This window comes from Crocodylus porosus, unplaced genomic scaffold, assembly GCF_001723895.1.
Source record: "Crocodylus porosus isolate Cpor-Errol unplaced genomic scaffold, CroPor_comp1, whole genome shotgun sequence".
Taxonomy (NCBI): Eukaryota; Metazoa; Chordata; order Crocodylia; family Crocodylidae; genus Crocodylus; species Crocodylus porosus.
In genome coordinates this window covers 221,484,160-221,500,689 of record NW_017728886.1, presented here as the reverse complement: position 1 = coordinate 221,500,689, position 16,530 = coordinate 221,484,160, and the positions used below count along the sequence as shown (strand labels likewise).

Here is a 16,530-nt window from a genome sequence, read left to right as displayed (position 1 = left end):
TCTGAATAGTCATCCCAAGCCAGTATTTATGACAAATGTACACCATTAATAATTAACAATAATCTACACTGTTCTAATTAATTGAATAAAAATATCCTATCTAAGAAGCAATGGAAGACCTCCAAAGAGGAGATGTTCTCTGAGTACAATTTACAGATTATTATTCATTGCATACTCATATTTAGTGAACTACACACCGCCCGAGAGACATGCCATATCTGATTCATAAGTGAGCTGCAAGATTAGTAACTGAAAATTATGAGAACAAATTCTGACAGCTTTGTGGTCCCACTTCTATAACTAGCTTCAGATGGGAAAATGCCTAAGAACACATTTGTACAGCACCTATAACCAGGGGATATCAAGTCTGATAAAGGCCTCTGAACATGCTCATAAAACACTTAATGATAACTTATTCATTCATATTTAATATGTGATATAGACACTATCTAGATAGTATCTGCGCATTACAGGAAAATGCATCATGATCGAGAACATATTAAGGCTTCTAAGATTAACCCTGGTCAGATCACATACTTTCTAACATGAAACATATTTGGGGTACATGTAAATGGCCTTAGTGAGTGCATCTACACAAAATGTTTACTGCTCAGTTTGTTGCCCTGTGGGTTCAGGCCAACTCTCAGGATCTCAATATTGCGCTGTTAGACAGAAGGGCATGGTGTACAACTGCACAGGCACACACTCAAAAATCAATTAGGTGCATACACACACACTAGACACATACACACACTTTAGGTGCACACACCCCCACCAGGCATGCACACACACACTACCAATTCAGGCACAAACACATCCAAAATTATCAGCCTAGGCAAATGCATACCTATCACCAGTTCAAGCACCTACACACACTATACAGACCAAGAGAAATTAGACCAGAATCAATTACCAATACCTGTACACCCAATACACATACATGGATCACTAATTCATATATCATGCACACAGTAACATACAATCAGTTCACATACATACCACTCACCTACACAGGTGAGTTCCTAACTTCAGTGTTGTGATGTGTATGTATGTGCTTGGTGTACTTGGGATACATGGGGGATGGTTAAGGTAAGAGAGAGAGTGAAAGTGCAGGGGGTGAAAGTTTCTGGGACCAGGATTAGAACTGGTAGACTAGAGAGAGCTGGGCTGAGGACCTGAGGCTTGGGGTTACTTTAGGTTACTGCTGGTGGAGACTGAGATAAAAGTTGCCAGTGCCAGGATTAGAACCAGCAGGCTGGAGGGAAGTTGGGGTTACTTAAGGTTAATTGGTGTCAATTGAAAGCAGAAAGTCAGCAAAGCAAAGGAGCAATGCCAGGGAGAAGCCCAGAGGCTGGAACCGGAGCAAGGATGCTACAGGGGAGCCAAGAGGTATGTGGGGAGAGGAAAACTGGGAGTGGAGCTGCGAGTGGGGTGGAGGCTGGAGAAGACAGAGTGAAAGAGAAGGCAGAGAGATAGGGATTGGGAAGAGGTGGCAAGAGGCAAAAAGTGGTGAAAGTGAAGCTGAGAGCCTGCAGAAAGCAACAGGGCTGAGAGTCTGCAGAAAAGGGACATAGAGGAGGCAAAACTGGTGGAAACAGGGATGAGAGCTGAGAGGGAGAGACAGAAACTGGAATTTAAGGTAGGGAAAGGACCAGGGCTCAGTAAAACACAACCCAACTTGGGGTTACAAATGATAGTGGTTTTATTGAACAGGGGAGATGGTGACATGATATTTTATTAGTTCCCTTGTGTGCGCACGCATGCACACACACACACACACACACACACACACACACACACACACACACACACACACACACACACAATGGCAGCATGAGTTAAAGAGACTTGGTGCAGGGGCTGAAGTCTGGGAGGAGAGAGATAGAGTCCAGATTGGAGTGGGAAACATGCAGGTGATACCTACCTATCCCAGGCTGAAAGTGGGTCCTCGATGGCCAGTTGGGGTCTCCTTCAGCTCAGTGTGGTCCAGAGGGGGGTTTCCAGCAGGGCCAATGGGGTGGATAGGCAGTGTGACATGAAGCTGGTCTGGTCCAGATGGAAATGGCGTTCCCAAGGAGTCAGTCTTCACTAAGCCTTTTTATGGGGTAGACTACCTATGATCTCCTATGGGAAGGCCTGTCCAAGCAAGGTCAGCCCTGTTCCAGAGGGTTCCAGATGTTTCTACTGAGATGTCTAGCCTTAGCACAATGGTGAGTTGCCTCATCTTTTGTTTCTTGAGAGCGAGTGGTGGTTCCAATGGCTGGGTCATTGGTCCAGGTATTAGTGTCGATAGTTCGGTCATTCAGAAGGAACTATTTTTAGACCTACTGCCATTGTCTCTCAAGCACCCTCATTCATCCCCATTCATTCAAAATCCAAGTTACATAGGAGGGGTAGTATGAGTCATAGGTTATACAACCAGGCATGGGGATACGATGGAGGCTTGACATTACAAGATGGAAACTTGACATGACTTATGCTAACTTACATATATAGGCCTAAACCAGTAATCACACAATATAAAAGCAGTAAAAAATCAATACAAACATAATAATTATCGCTTATAAAACAGTGAATATCTATATCAAAATAGCAGGGCTCTTATTTGCAAAGAGGAGAGAGAAAAATAAAACTTACTACCTAAAATAAAATGTTAAAACTTATCCTATATCTTAGCTTACTTATACTTATCTATAGGGAATAGAGAGGGAGAGACAAAGTCAGGAATGGTTGGTGAAGGGGAGGAATGCATTTTAAAAGGAAAAAAAAGAAAAACTGGGGGTTTTGCTACAAGTTGACTAACTACACAGAAAATATTTTGTCATCTACATGTGCCTCTATTAGGACACACAAAACTAATGAAGTCTGAGGCAGGGTAATATTTGTAAATACAAATACTACTCCTGCTACAGAGTTTTTTCATGTGCAGCAGTGCACATGTAGACACCAACTCGGCTGGCTGGGGCATATGGGTGCTTCAGTGTGGGGGCTGCCTGCCAGCCAAATTTGCAGGTGACACCAAATTATGGGGCAAAATAAGCACACTAGTGACAGGGAATGGATTCAGGTGGATATGGACAGGTTGGTAAAATGGGCAGAACAGAATAGGATGCAGGTTAACAAAGATAAGTGCAAAATACTGCACCTAGGAAGAAAGAATTACCAACACACATACAGACTGTAAGATGACTTCCTAAGCAGCACAGCAGCAGAAAAGGATCTTGGAGTCATAGGCAACTCCAATATGAACATGAGTTGTCAACGTAACTAATAGATCAGTAAAGCTAACCGCAGTCTATCATGCATTAGCAGGTGCATCACAAACAGGTCCAAGGAGGTGATATTTCCCCTCTATGCAGCATTGATAAGGCTGCAGCTGGAATACTGCATTCAATTTTAGGCACCTCGCTTCAAGAGGGATGTGGAAAACCTTGAAAGGTTCCAAAGGAGGGCTATTCAGGTGGTTAGGGGCCTGTAGGTAAGGCCCTACAAGGAGAGACTGAGGGACCTACATCTCTTCAGCCTCTGCAAGAGAAGGCTGAGAGGGGAGCTAGTGCCCTTCTACAAATTCATCGGGGGGACAGCAAGGAATAGGAGATGCTGTGTTTACCAGGGCACGCCTTGGAGTTACTAGAAACAACGGCCACAAACCGACAGAGAGCAGATTTAGATTAGACATTGGGAAGAACTTCTTTAAGGTGAGGGTTACCAGAATATGGAATGGGCTTCCAAGGGAGGTGGTGCTCTCCCCTACCCTGGAGGTCTTTCAGAGGAGACTGGACAAGCACCTGGCTGGGGTCACCTGACCCCAGCACTCTTTCCTACCCAGGTCAGGGGGTTGGACTCAGTGATCTACTAAGGTCCCTTTCGACCCTAAACATTTATGAAATCTACACCAGCACACCCTCATGCCCTAGCCAGTCCCTCCAGAGCAACTGAGCACAGTCAGAGCAGTCCCAAGCTGGCAAGCTGAACCCCCTGCCAACCGGAGCTGCTGCAACCCAGCTCAGTGTACTGCAGTCCAGGCACACATGTAAACTGCATGCCTGGGAGCTCCCTGGGAGCAATAAACTGTAGAGTAATAATCTTCACAGTTTATTTCTGTGCATTAATGGCATGTGTAGATGTGCTCACTGGGATGAAGAAACCTTGTTGCTTTAAAAAAAGTTATCTGTGGCAGTGTAAGGTCCAAAATAAATGCACCTAAGGTTCATATGATAATTACAGGATACATACACTATCAAAAGAGATTCGAGAATTGAAACTATTGACAGGTTTAAAAAAATATTTGCCCAGTGGGTATGTTAATAACAATGAGTTGGTTTGGAAAGTCTGATGTAGATAGTTCATTCAGTTTTAATGACCTCTAAGGCAATTCCTTTATTATTAGCAAAGCTGGTCAGTAAATGAAACTAAAAGTGCATGGAAATTACTATGAATTTGAAAGCATTGTTTTTGTTTGATTTTCACATATTTTTCATTTCTCATACTTTTTGTATATTTTTTTCTGAAAGATTTTAGTTTCAAACTGGAAATAGAATCTTGTTTAGAAATTTAAACATTTCTCCATTTTTCAGTTATTTCAGTCCTACAAAAGACATTTGCACATGTGTAGTAACACTGAACATACTTCAATGTGCATGCACATCCTTGAAAATGAGAACTGGGTACATTCCCAGGAAGAAAAGGGGACTCAAAACCTTTCATATCAAGGAGAAATCCTGGATATTTTTCTGAAAAAATCAGAAGGACTGAATCTGGAAGAGGAAGAGCTTTTAACACGTGTAAATCTCATATGCTTAACTTTATCAAAAAATTGTAGCTGCCACAATTAGATTATGAAAACCCTTACACAATGTAGGGTCAAACTGGGAAGAAAGTGGTGGCAGTCTTCCTAGCTTCACCTTCAGCATGTTGCCAAATAAGACTATGCACAATAGGTTATGTAATTCTTGAATATGTCCCCAAGCTTCACCATGGGCCTATCAGGCATCAGGTCTTCTTGGTTGGGAATTGAATATAAGATGTAGGATCTCCCAAGGACCACCCATTACTGGTATCAAAATGAGATTCATTCAGACTATATGACCTCCCCTCTCTTTCATTACAAGAGGAAAAAATATCTAAAAATGTTGATGTTCAAACTTTCATCATCAGGTATCTCAGTTAACTCCTTAGTGAGCTAAATAGGGCAGTTCTTGGAGCCAGTGTTTCAGGCTCACTGAAGACTCAAGCCAACAAACTTCAAACTAGACTTTTTGCCAATAATATTTGTTGAATATGTTAATTTTTGCAACATTTTACACCAGAAAAACCCTTCCTGAAGATATAGTTATACCAACCTAAAAGTGGTTTTTACCACTAGATCTCACTTTGCTAGCAAAATGGTATAAGATACATTGGCAAAAGCATTTCAGAGCAGTATAAGCCTATACTAAGAGGATTTGCTGCTTTAGTTACCCTGGCAAACCTTTTGAATGTAGATCTGGACACTTCTCTGCCTCAGTTAACACTTCAGTTTGGTTAGGTTTTCTTTGCAACCTAACAACTGAGGACGTTTTTTTAAGAATGATGTTGGATATCAAGAAAGAAGCTTCAGAGAGTGGCAGGATGTTGTACTGATGCATGTATTGGCCACATTTGGGCTCTGTTCTTGTATTGTCTTAACCATTTCTCTTCTTCCCTCAAAAGCACTACATAGCTGTTTTTCAAATCTTTCCTTTACTATAAAGAAAAGATTTTTATTTCTCATGAGAATTTGTAGCTCTCATGTTTTTAAGTGTTTTTAAAAAACATGCTTTTAAAAATAGACATTTTAGATAGGTGGAAAATTTTATTTAGCAACTGATAAATTGCTCCCTTCATCCTTTCCATCAAGCATCACCACTTTGCTAACAGAACTGCTATACTATCAATGACCCCCAAAAAATAAACTCAGTCAACTTAGACATAGCTCTCTTTCATGTTTGGTACGTCTGTTTTATAAAGAAATTACCCACTGTTGTTTAAAACCTAAGAGCAAAGAATGCACTGCCTACAAAAATGAAGGCCAGAATATAATCACGTTTTACATGAATGTACATATTTTTAATCAGACAAAGTTTTTTGCTGGGTTTCTCAGACCCTACCAGTTGGCAGGTATGCATAAAGCATGTTGGCGTGGGAAGCTGCTGGAAATTGAGTCGAGGGTACCTAACACTAAAAACATGAACTGTTGCCACTTGTTCTAAAGAAAAATCTTTTACGTCACCGTTATAAAGGCATCTCATACTCTCTGGACCTGTCCTTGAAAGAAACATAATCTATATCTCATTTTTAAATTTTGAGGTAACCCTATCAAGAAATACTTGCATTTTAAGAGACAGGAAGGCTGTCTGTGTCAGTGAGGTATCTTTGATAATGTTTTTCTTTTAGGAGCGTCCTTTCAACTAGTCAACTAAAATATCCTTTCTTTCTGTCTTGCGTATACTTTCCTGGCCTCTAGTAATGTGCTTTTTAAAATAACTTTATGTGGTAATACCACAATACCCTTTCTCCAACCTTTACACTCTTCCCCCGAAACAGAAAGATAAGAAAACATCAATATTTTGTTTTAGATTTTTATGCACAAGGTAGAATGGAAATCCCCTGGTAATTAGAGCCCACACAAAGGCCCCCATCCTACTTTCATTACAGAAGGACATAGGGAGCTAACTGGTAGGGGGCATCAATGTAATGTCAAACTACCACACTGAAGCCCAGCTACCCTTTATTTCTGTGAGGCTACATGGAAGTTACAGCAGCTCTCAGGCAGATCAATGACACCTTAAGATGTGGCCCTAGGAGCCCAGTCCATCTTGCATTTTTATTTCTATCTAGTGAAGTGCAGAATTAGTTAACAGGATGCTTTTGAAATGTGGAGAGAGAGAGACTCAAAAACCACTATTGTAAGCTTTAAAATAATCAGGAAACCTGTTAAAGGCTTTGATACTGCTGCATCTAATTAGGTCCAAATGGATGACAACACAAGGTTGTGGCTGAATTCTACAGCACTCTGTGGAGTTTTTAAAGTCCAATGGGGCCTCTTCTTGGTTGTCAGCCAGTTCTCGAATGCAACATTTAAGTTCACATATCAACACAAGTAATACAACATACTAATCTGAAAATGCGATCAAGCTTTCTTTTCCAATGGAAGGTTTCTATATATTACAGATATGAAAGCTGATGACTGCATGAAAAGCCCAGCTATGGCTACATGTATAAATATCCTATTAGGTTTCAAGTTTAAATTTTATTCATATGGAAGGAGTTGCAGCAAAGTTTTATGCAACATTAATACCTAAGAAATTCCAGAGGGCAAAGTCGGCTCGCTCTCCCGCTAGTCAGCATCCTGATTTTTGCCATATGTGTTTTCATTGTTTTAAGTTTGTTTCAGTAGTTTGTCCTTCTAGACTCCATTTTGCATGATTCTTACTCAGTGCCTAAAAAGGGATGTTTCTTATTTTCATTTAATTTTATATGATATATTCTTTGACAACCTACCCTCTATGCAGTTATCTATGGAGACCTGATTTCCATGCTTAGATTAACATCATATACACTATTGATACTGCTTATTTAATTAGGTCTTTTATGTGAAACTCTCTCTTTATGGAGTAGTGAAAGCTATGAAATATCTACCTTTCCTATGTGAATGTTGAAATTAATACATTCCCGCTAAGTGACATTTTTTACCATTATTCTGAAGTGACAGGAGTCATTCTGGGACCCTGGGTGGAACCTAGCAAACAAAAGGAGAACCACAGAGAAATCAAGTTAGAATTCTTGTTGCTGCCTTCTCCCTTGGTCTCATTAATACTCAACCATTATTCACCCACCTAATAGGGAAGCAGCTAGTAGCATGAAAGTGGCTGCCTTCCTCATGCAAACTATAGTTTTGGGGGTTTTTAATGTAACACAGGTAGTGCAGGTAGCAGGCTAACAAGTGAGTCCTTTTGATATTTAATAAACATTCTAGATAAAATAAGCAATGCCTTTTAAGTGTATTACAATTTTACAACTTTAATTTGGCTATTGCTGAGCTTTCCCCTTGCCTGCCTTATTTTTCCTTGCATGCATTACCTTGCATGGAAGCTTTACAACTAAACTGGAACATAACTTTCACCTTCATTTATGTCATAGCTGAATTTGGCTCAAAAAGAAATCTGTAGGAGTTATACCCCCTCACTCCAGGCTGCATTTCACTGAAATTGGCCAATCACTCGAAAGGAAAAATCCAGGTGATGGGCTGAACAATCCATGTATAATTTACTTTGTGCTGTATAAAGTAGCTTTGGCAATACTTGTGGAGCATACTGGAATTTAATACAGATCCATCATTTTGATGCTGAGTATAGATGTGAATTCAGCAGTGTATATAGATATACAGATAGAGATATAGATATGTAGAGATCTATATCTCTCTCTATATATACAGTGATTTTTTATTTTGCCTGTATACTCAGTATCAAAATACATATATAGATATCTAGATCTAGCTCTATATATAGAGAGAGAGAGAGAAAGAGAAGGAGATTCAGATATATATCTAAATAATCAGACATCTATCTATATATCTATATAGATATAACCTCAGAAATCAGGCTGGTTTTCTACTACTTTATAATTCTTAAATTTTGACTCCTGTGCTGATTGATGAAGGACGCACATGGAGTCAGCAGTATATGGCAGGGTGAAATTAAATACCTTCCACATGAATTTATTTTTGGTGACATTTGTGACAATATATTTTCTGGTGCTGACAAAAAATAGTAGAAATTAATAAGAATAAGGTGCCCATAGGTAAAAGGTTTCTTCTACCATTTCAGCTTTATTTGTCAGAAAGAAATATAGTCATAAGTAACTGCTACTGAACCAAAAGAGAAGTACGATTTTCCTATGGAATAAATGTGAGGAACACACAGTAATGACAAGGTCATGTTGCCTCCCAAAGCCAAAAATGTTTGCAATATATTCTACAAATGTTATATTATTGAATGAGAAAATGTTTTCAGCAAGAATATATTTATTACTACTATTAATGGCAAACCTTTTAATTCCTCGTTATAATATCAACACCGTGTGCCTGTAGCCATGTTTGTGCATTGCCTACAATATATCTCTGGCATATTTCTCTCAGTTGACTTAACATACTTGAAAGTCAGAATACCAGTGAGCCCATTATAATCCTTTTAGAAGACTGCATTTCAGAAATGTACAACCTTTTAAACATTGCATTCAAGGCCCTTAGTATTTTGTGATGGGCTGATCTGCAACTGGCCCTTTGGCTTATGTCATAGAATTGTAGAATCAGGCTAAGGCACACTATGTGCTAGACAGTGTTGATATTAAACAAGGAATTAACACGCCTACCAATGCAGTCCAGGTTGCCATTAGCCTTCTGGGCAACAAGGGTACACTGCTGGTTCATATTCAGCTTCTTGTCTACTGTAACCCCCAAGTCCTTTTCTGCAGAGCTGCTTCCCAGCCAGTCAGCCCACAGCCTGTCCTGGTGCATGGGGTTGTTCTGTCCTAAGTGTAGGACTTTGCACTTGTCCTTGTGGAATAGCATTTGTTTTGGCCCAATCCTTCAACTGGTCTAAATCACTCTGAATCCTAGCCCTGCCCTCCCACATATATACTACTCCCCCCAGCTTGGTGCAAACTTACCTGCAAACTTGCTAAAAGTGAACTCTATGGCATCTTCCAAGTCGTTGATGAAGACATTAAAAAAATTGGCCTCAAGAGCAACTCCTGGGGCACCCCACTTGACACTGGCTGCCAGCTAGACATCGAGCCATTGATTACTACTCTCTGAGCCCGATGCTTCAGCCAGTTTTCTATCAACCTTACAATCCATTTATCCAGGCAATACTTTCTTTGCTTGCCTGAGAGAACACTGTGGGAGATCGTATCAGAAGCCTTGCTAAAATCAAGATATACCGCATCCACTGGTCTCCCTGCATCCACAGAGCCAGTCACCTCGTCATATGTCACCAGTGTATTTAGTAGAAAACTGCACATTTTCCAAGTGTTAGTCAATTGCAAAGTCATTCTGAGACATATAATTGTAATTTGAAAAGCTTTATTCACCCAAGACGTAGGTTTAACAAGTTAAGTCTTGCTCTTTGAAAGCATCAAACAATACCTTTCTTCATAAACATTTAAGAGTTTTCTTGTAGTGAAAAATACTGCCTTGGTATGTATGTGTTGCAAAATGCTATTCATGTCACCCTACTTCCAAGCATCTGGGTTGTAAAAAAGTTGTCTTTGTCAATTCATTCCTGGAATATGAAATGAAAATGATAGCTCTTTACAACCCATTTACCAGGGTGGGAGTAAAGTGACAAAAAATGTGAAATATCAATGTACACCCCACATCAGTAAAAAAAAGTACCTGATTGCAGAGGGCAACGATGTGGAAAAGTGAATAGTCCATTTTATAGTAATAGAAAAGGGACAAAAGCTTAATAAAAAAAAAACTCTAAAAAAATGAAAAACCCAAGCAAACAGGAAAACAAACTGGGAGAAATCATAATAAAAGAAGAAAGGAAAAGTATACAGAAGGGAGCTAATTGAAAAGCCAATGACCCCAGGCAAAAATGTATTAGCATCAAACTCATTGAAAAATTAAGGTTTTTATATTTTCCTTAACTGTGCCTGCAATTATAACCACACAAGGATGTGTACATAAGGAAAGAAGGAAGAATTGTTCCAGACAGACAGGAAGAAAGATAGGGTGCAAGGAATGTGATTTTATTAGGTTGTATTAGCTTTGTTAGCTTGACTTATCTGAGAGTTATCCAGCAATAACTCATATAATGCAGATTAAAATTTATTCTCTAATGATTTGCATCTCATCTAACTTGTCCAGTCAATCCCCAGTCTCTTTCTATGACATACCTGCCTTACCTTCTTACAAGGGTTTAGGGACTAGAAAAGAGGGGTTTTCTCCAAGAGTACCAGACATTAGGGCCCCAACACTGTGTTCCAGTTCCTTTAGGTGGTAAGTTCCCTGAAGTCCATTTCCAATTCTAGTTTATTACATTATGGAACAGATACTCTACGGAACAAGTACTTTTTCTGAACATCCACCATAGGAAGGTACCAGCAATTAATTTGGCAGTCTCCTGATCACCACACCTATCCAGGTTCCTAGATACTTAACAGTTTCTTCCCTTTTTGTTCAGACATGTATGGTCCCTAATTTCCAAAGCTTTGTCTAAATCTTTCCTCTTGACCCCATCAGCTTTAATAGGGACCACCCCTCCATGTCACCAGAGAATGCCCAGAAAGAGTGTATTGTCAACTCTGAGCAGGCTCAACACTGCACTCCAGTGGAGCTGACTTATTTTCTCCACTTCCCCAATATACAGTTGAACACCTAAAGTGCCAGTTGCTTTGTACCTAAGACAAAAGCTGTCAAGAATCAAGATTCCAGAGTAAAGCTGGATTCAAATGGTCACCAGGCTGTTTCCCCGCAAATTTTATCCATGTCATATATTAAGTGGTAATTATCCACATGAATCATTGCCTCATTTCTACTTTTCTCACTCTCTCACATCTTTCCAGGTAGTAATTGCCACTACATTTCCTGAAGAATATGTCTCTGTCTCTTCCCAGATTTAATAAGCATCACTTATCCTAGTGAAAACCACAAAGTTATCATAGCGTAGTCAAATCAATCCTGAAATTCAGTCCTCCCTTCAAAGAAACCCCATTACACTGATTAATGGATTGGCCAGTGCTCTGTATAACCCTACTGACTTAATTCACCCTTAATAAATTGGGTCTGACCATGACTGAGGAGGCAGACAATTGTCAAGTGCCAAATATTGCCTAGCTTTGAGGCTGCAGGATTGTATTCTTGCATGACCACCCTCAACCTACTGTTGTATTAATTACTTCAGCTCTAAACACTAAATACAAGTGAAACAGTGCAATGCAATGTCATGACAATGTATTCTACATATTTATGTTATAAATATTACATTTTCCTTTAAAAGTAAATGCTTAAAATGTTTTATAGTTTACCATAATGGTTTCTCTTACTCCAGTTAGCAATGCTTCTCATTTCCCAGAATACTCTGTCTGCGTGAGTTCTGAAAAATGCTGTCCAGTGTTTACTGTCAAGACTGTTATTTTCATTCTCTGTAACATTTGCCAGTGGGATGTTGCAAACCCACAGACTGTTGTGTCTGCAGAATATAGAGTGATGGCTCTGGTCATTCTGCTTTAAAAAGATGCAGGATCAGCACCATTTCCTCTTCTTGCTGAATGTTAATTTTATGGTCTAAATTCTTTAAGCATTAATGGCTTGATCTAAAGGCCAGTAAAATCCATGGAAGTCTTTTCATTGATTGGAGTGGGGTTTGCTTCAGACCTTGTATGTTCTATATTTAAACTTGCTTTGGTCTGTACTAATGTCTTTAACAAAGCAGACCAAAAAGGTGACTCTGGATACAGGAGAAGGAGCAGTATCAAATAGCTATTTGACTATTCTGCAGTTTTTCTCAGCTGCAGAAATGCATATAATTTACTATATCATTCACATCAGAAGACAGATCCTAATAACTGCCACTGGTGCAATAAGGTTAATTCGGTATAAAGTTTCAGCTTTATAGTATTCTGGATGCATTCACCTTTATCTGTTTTTTCCCTTTAGTTATGAAATTAAAATATAGACCAAGCAAATGGAATTAAACCACAAAACACGAGATCTTTTCTGCTCTTGCTTACAGCAATGTAAATTGGGAGGAATACCATAGCAGTCAATAAAGTGACTCACCAGTGTGATGTCACAGTCAATCCCATATACTTTCCGCATGGAGTGGAGAAAGCTCAGAGGATTTTCTTTCACTTACTGAAGCACAGGTCATACAGAGAGGCAGTATATGTGATGAGCAGCAGCCTGGCTTAGAAAAGCCAGTCTGTGCCAGTTGGGGAAAGCAACACCCTTTAGGGTCCTATCAAAGAACAACAGATGCCTTTACTGCTGTCCTCTTTCCGCTGCCTTTCCACCTAGCGCCTTCCCTATAAGCTATGATTTCCAAGGTTACAGACCTCCCTTGCTTATCAGAGGGGAAATGCTGAATTACTTACATACTTTAAAGAGTTGTAGCTTTATGAATTTCAGGTAATGGTTCCAGATACCATTATGGACAGCTCAAAAAAGAACTTTGTGTAAATATAGCTGTGTTCATAAACAAAGATATTAGAATACACAAGGAGCAGAATGAAGAATAATACAGGGAAAAAATATAATACCATTATCTGAATTATTAGTACACCTATGTACAATACTGATCACACCATCACAAAAGCATAGTACAAAATTGAAGGGGATTTTAAGCAGGATTACAGGTATGATTAAAGGCATAGAAAACTTTTCATATGAAGAATAATTAAAAAGTATCAGATTAATTACCTTAATAACGAATAAGAGGAGATGATGAACATGTATAAATAATGATTGGACATTCAGTTCTTTTTCCATACTTGATTCTTCCCAACAGCAAAATGCAAATAATGACACTGGATTTTTATAGTGTATTTCAGAATAACATGGAAAAACTAGCTAAAATGTTTATAAAGTTTCCTGAAAGTTTCCAGATTCATTGTCCACTTTTCACAGAAGCCCTGGATCCAGCAAAACAGGTAATTATGTGATTAATTTTATTTTTCTGCATGTTGTTCCACTGAAGACATCTGTCAGTGCCTGCTTGAGTAGTTTGATGAGTCAGGGCCAAAGTGGATCTCATCATTGCTGCACACAGTACAGGCAATGAAGTTAGTCATACTATTGAAAAATATCATTAGTTTTAAAATGGATGCCCTTCAGAATTACTTTCACGTTTCACATTAGTTTCACAGGACTTTATCATTATTAATGTTCTAACCATAGAAATGAGCAATGAGCTGTTGTCACTGAAGCCTGGGTCTACACACAGTTATTGTACCGACACTATTTTCATGGATGTGATTATCTACTCATAGCTATACTGACATATTATACAGTAGACATGTTCATATTTATACCATGCTGATACATTTTATTCTCATATGGGAATAGCTGTACCAGTATAAGCACCTTTTTACTGGAATAACTGACTCCCCCATCCCCACAACTTTTATATTTAGACAATCCCTTATTTAAATACTACCTAAGTGTATTTGTTCTTTTATTGTTACTTCTTATAATTTGAAAGGATTGGGTTTTCATCTCCACAGCAAGGACCCCAACTTCCAGGTTTCCTGCTGCAGAACTGAGACATGAGCCACAGACACTCAGACCTTCTAGGCTAGGCTAGGGAAAGAAGTTACACATAAACCAGTTTAAGTCATCAGAAACTGGTTTAACCTCTAACAGAACAGAAGTTCAGTGCACATATAAAAAATATCTGAAACTGGTTTAAGATAAACCTGGTTGAATATAGTATCAGACTTAAGTGATTTGGATTAAACCAGTTTATGAAACTTCTGTTCCAGACCACTTCTGGGTTTAAGTTATATCAGAGTCACCCAGAATGCTCTACAGCCCTGGGCTGTGCTGAGCTGTGCTGTCTGCTCCAGCAGAGAAGGGTTGAGTGGGGAGGCAGGAACTGTCCCCCACCAGGCATACCCCAGCCGGAGTCTGGAGCCAGGGTTAAACCAGTTAAATGCCCTGGTTAAACCCTCTGTGGCAGAGCACCTTTGGTGCCTGCCACTTTAAGGCTTGAAAGCAGGTAGCAGGGCAGCCTGCAAGCGTGGGCTAGCCCTAATGAGGTGATCACTGATTGGGATTGGAGGAGTTAGCTGAGCATTTTAGATCCAGGCCCTCAGGGCTGAGCCAGAATTCTGCTGCTGGCAGCCAGAAAGACACCACCCAGCTGAGCAGCAGCTCAGGAACATCTTGGAGGTAAAGGCAGGTAAGGGCAGGAGCTATGGCAATGGTAGGAGGCTCCCGGTCCTGGGTAAGACCTAAAACTGCATCCTGCTGGGGAAGGATGGCCTGGTGGGACTGCCTGTGGTGGGGTACTTCCCCAGAAATGCCAGGCCAGTTGCCTTCCCAGTTAAAGGTGGAAAGGGGCACCTTATAACCCCAGCTCCCACCATTCAGTGGGTAATTTAATTTAGAGAGTAGCTAGTGGGGGGGTGGGGAGCTCCATGGGCTAAGTGCCTGTAGCCTGCAGAAAGGAGGGCTCAGGAAAAGCCAAATGAGGAGCCATGGTGGTATAAGACCCTGCTGACCCCAGCAAAGGAGCAGAGAGAAAAGCCCCAAGGAAGGGACAGAGAGTGACCCAGAGAGGGGCCAGTGACTGAGTTCAGCCCAGTGTGGGGCAGAAGGCTGGCAGCCATGAAGAGTAGGGCTGTATGCTTACCAGCTAAAGTGTGTGAGCGAAGAAGCCTGAAGGGCTGTGTAGAGTAGGGCCCAAGAGGTACCCTAAGGGCTGTGTGGAGTAGGGAAGGATATGTGATGCCTAGTGAGGGGCAGTATGAAAGAGGCCCTATGAAAGGGGGTAGAGCGGAAGAGACCCTGTGTATGTATGAGGCCTGAGAAGGGCAGAATGTCAGAGGCCCAGTAAGGGGCAGAATTTGGTCTGCCCTGACATCAGAACAGATATCAACTCAGAATACCATCTGAAAGGCATGGGACATGTTGTAGGGATTGTACAGAATGCTGTATATAGCCCTTGCCATCAGGGCATTAAAATGGGCAGCCTCCTTCACTTTACATCAGTTTATTAAACAGCAAATCATGGCAAGTGAGACTGGGTGGACTGCTCCACGTAGAAAGGAGGGCAGGCTGATGTTAAGACCCGGCCCTGAGCTGGCCTCCTGTCATACCCCACTCCTCCCAAGTACAGAGTTGCCCTGCCCTGCCCTGCTAAACTTACTGAAAGTTACTGCTGGCTGTTACTGTGGACTACAAATCCCAGAGGAACCTGGAAGCAGGAAAAGGAAGTGACAAGCAACCCTGAAGAGTCCTACTGCTGTGATTGTGGACTGCAAATCCCAGAGACCTTGGGAACAGCAGGAACAGGAAGTAAGTACACAGCCCATGCTGGCTACATGCCAGAAAGCCGCACTCTAGCACAGACCCCACCACCCCCAGCTTCTGGCCTGAGCCACTGCAGGCATGTGACTGCATTTCTTGCATCAAAAGTAAATGTGTGTCCAGTTCTTTCTCAGTTTATTCTCTGCATCTTAAACTAACCTGCAAAGACTGAATGGATTCAACCTTGGGCTTTTTGACTGTCTGTACTTAGACCTAAGACTTCCTGTTCTGCTACAGAAATCCCAGGTTCACCAAAGCAGGGGTCCCCTGGAACCACAGACTCTGGAAGCCCAGAGATCCCCAGTCCAGAACAGGTCTTCCCTAGAACCAGAGTATTACAAAGATTTGACAGCTCTAAGAGAATTGTCATAGTATCCATGCAGCCCAAAAATCTAAGACCTCATAAAATTTAGATTTTGATGAATCAGCATTTTCTCATGGAAAAAGTTTTGTTTCATAGTTTCATAGTAGCTAGA

The 16,530-nt window shown here is 40.6% G+C and overlaps 1 long non-coding RNA gene across 1 annotated transcript in view; it reads left to right on the top strand.

Moving 5' to 3' along the window:
- The window catches only part of LOC109319948, a 41,241-nt gene that overhangs the window by 9,870 nt on the left and 14,841 nt on the right, over positions 1 to 16,530 (top strand). The window contains exon 2 of the long non-coding RNA XR_002103681.1: positions 13,576 to 13,674. This is a non-coding gene — a long non-coding RNA (uncharacterized LOC109319948). The remainder of the gene's footprint in view (positions 1 to 13,575; positions 13,675 to 16,530) is intronic.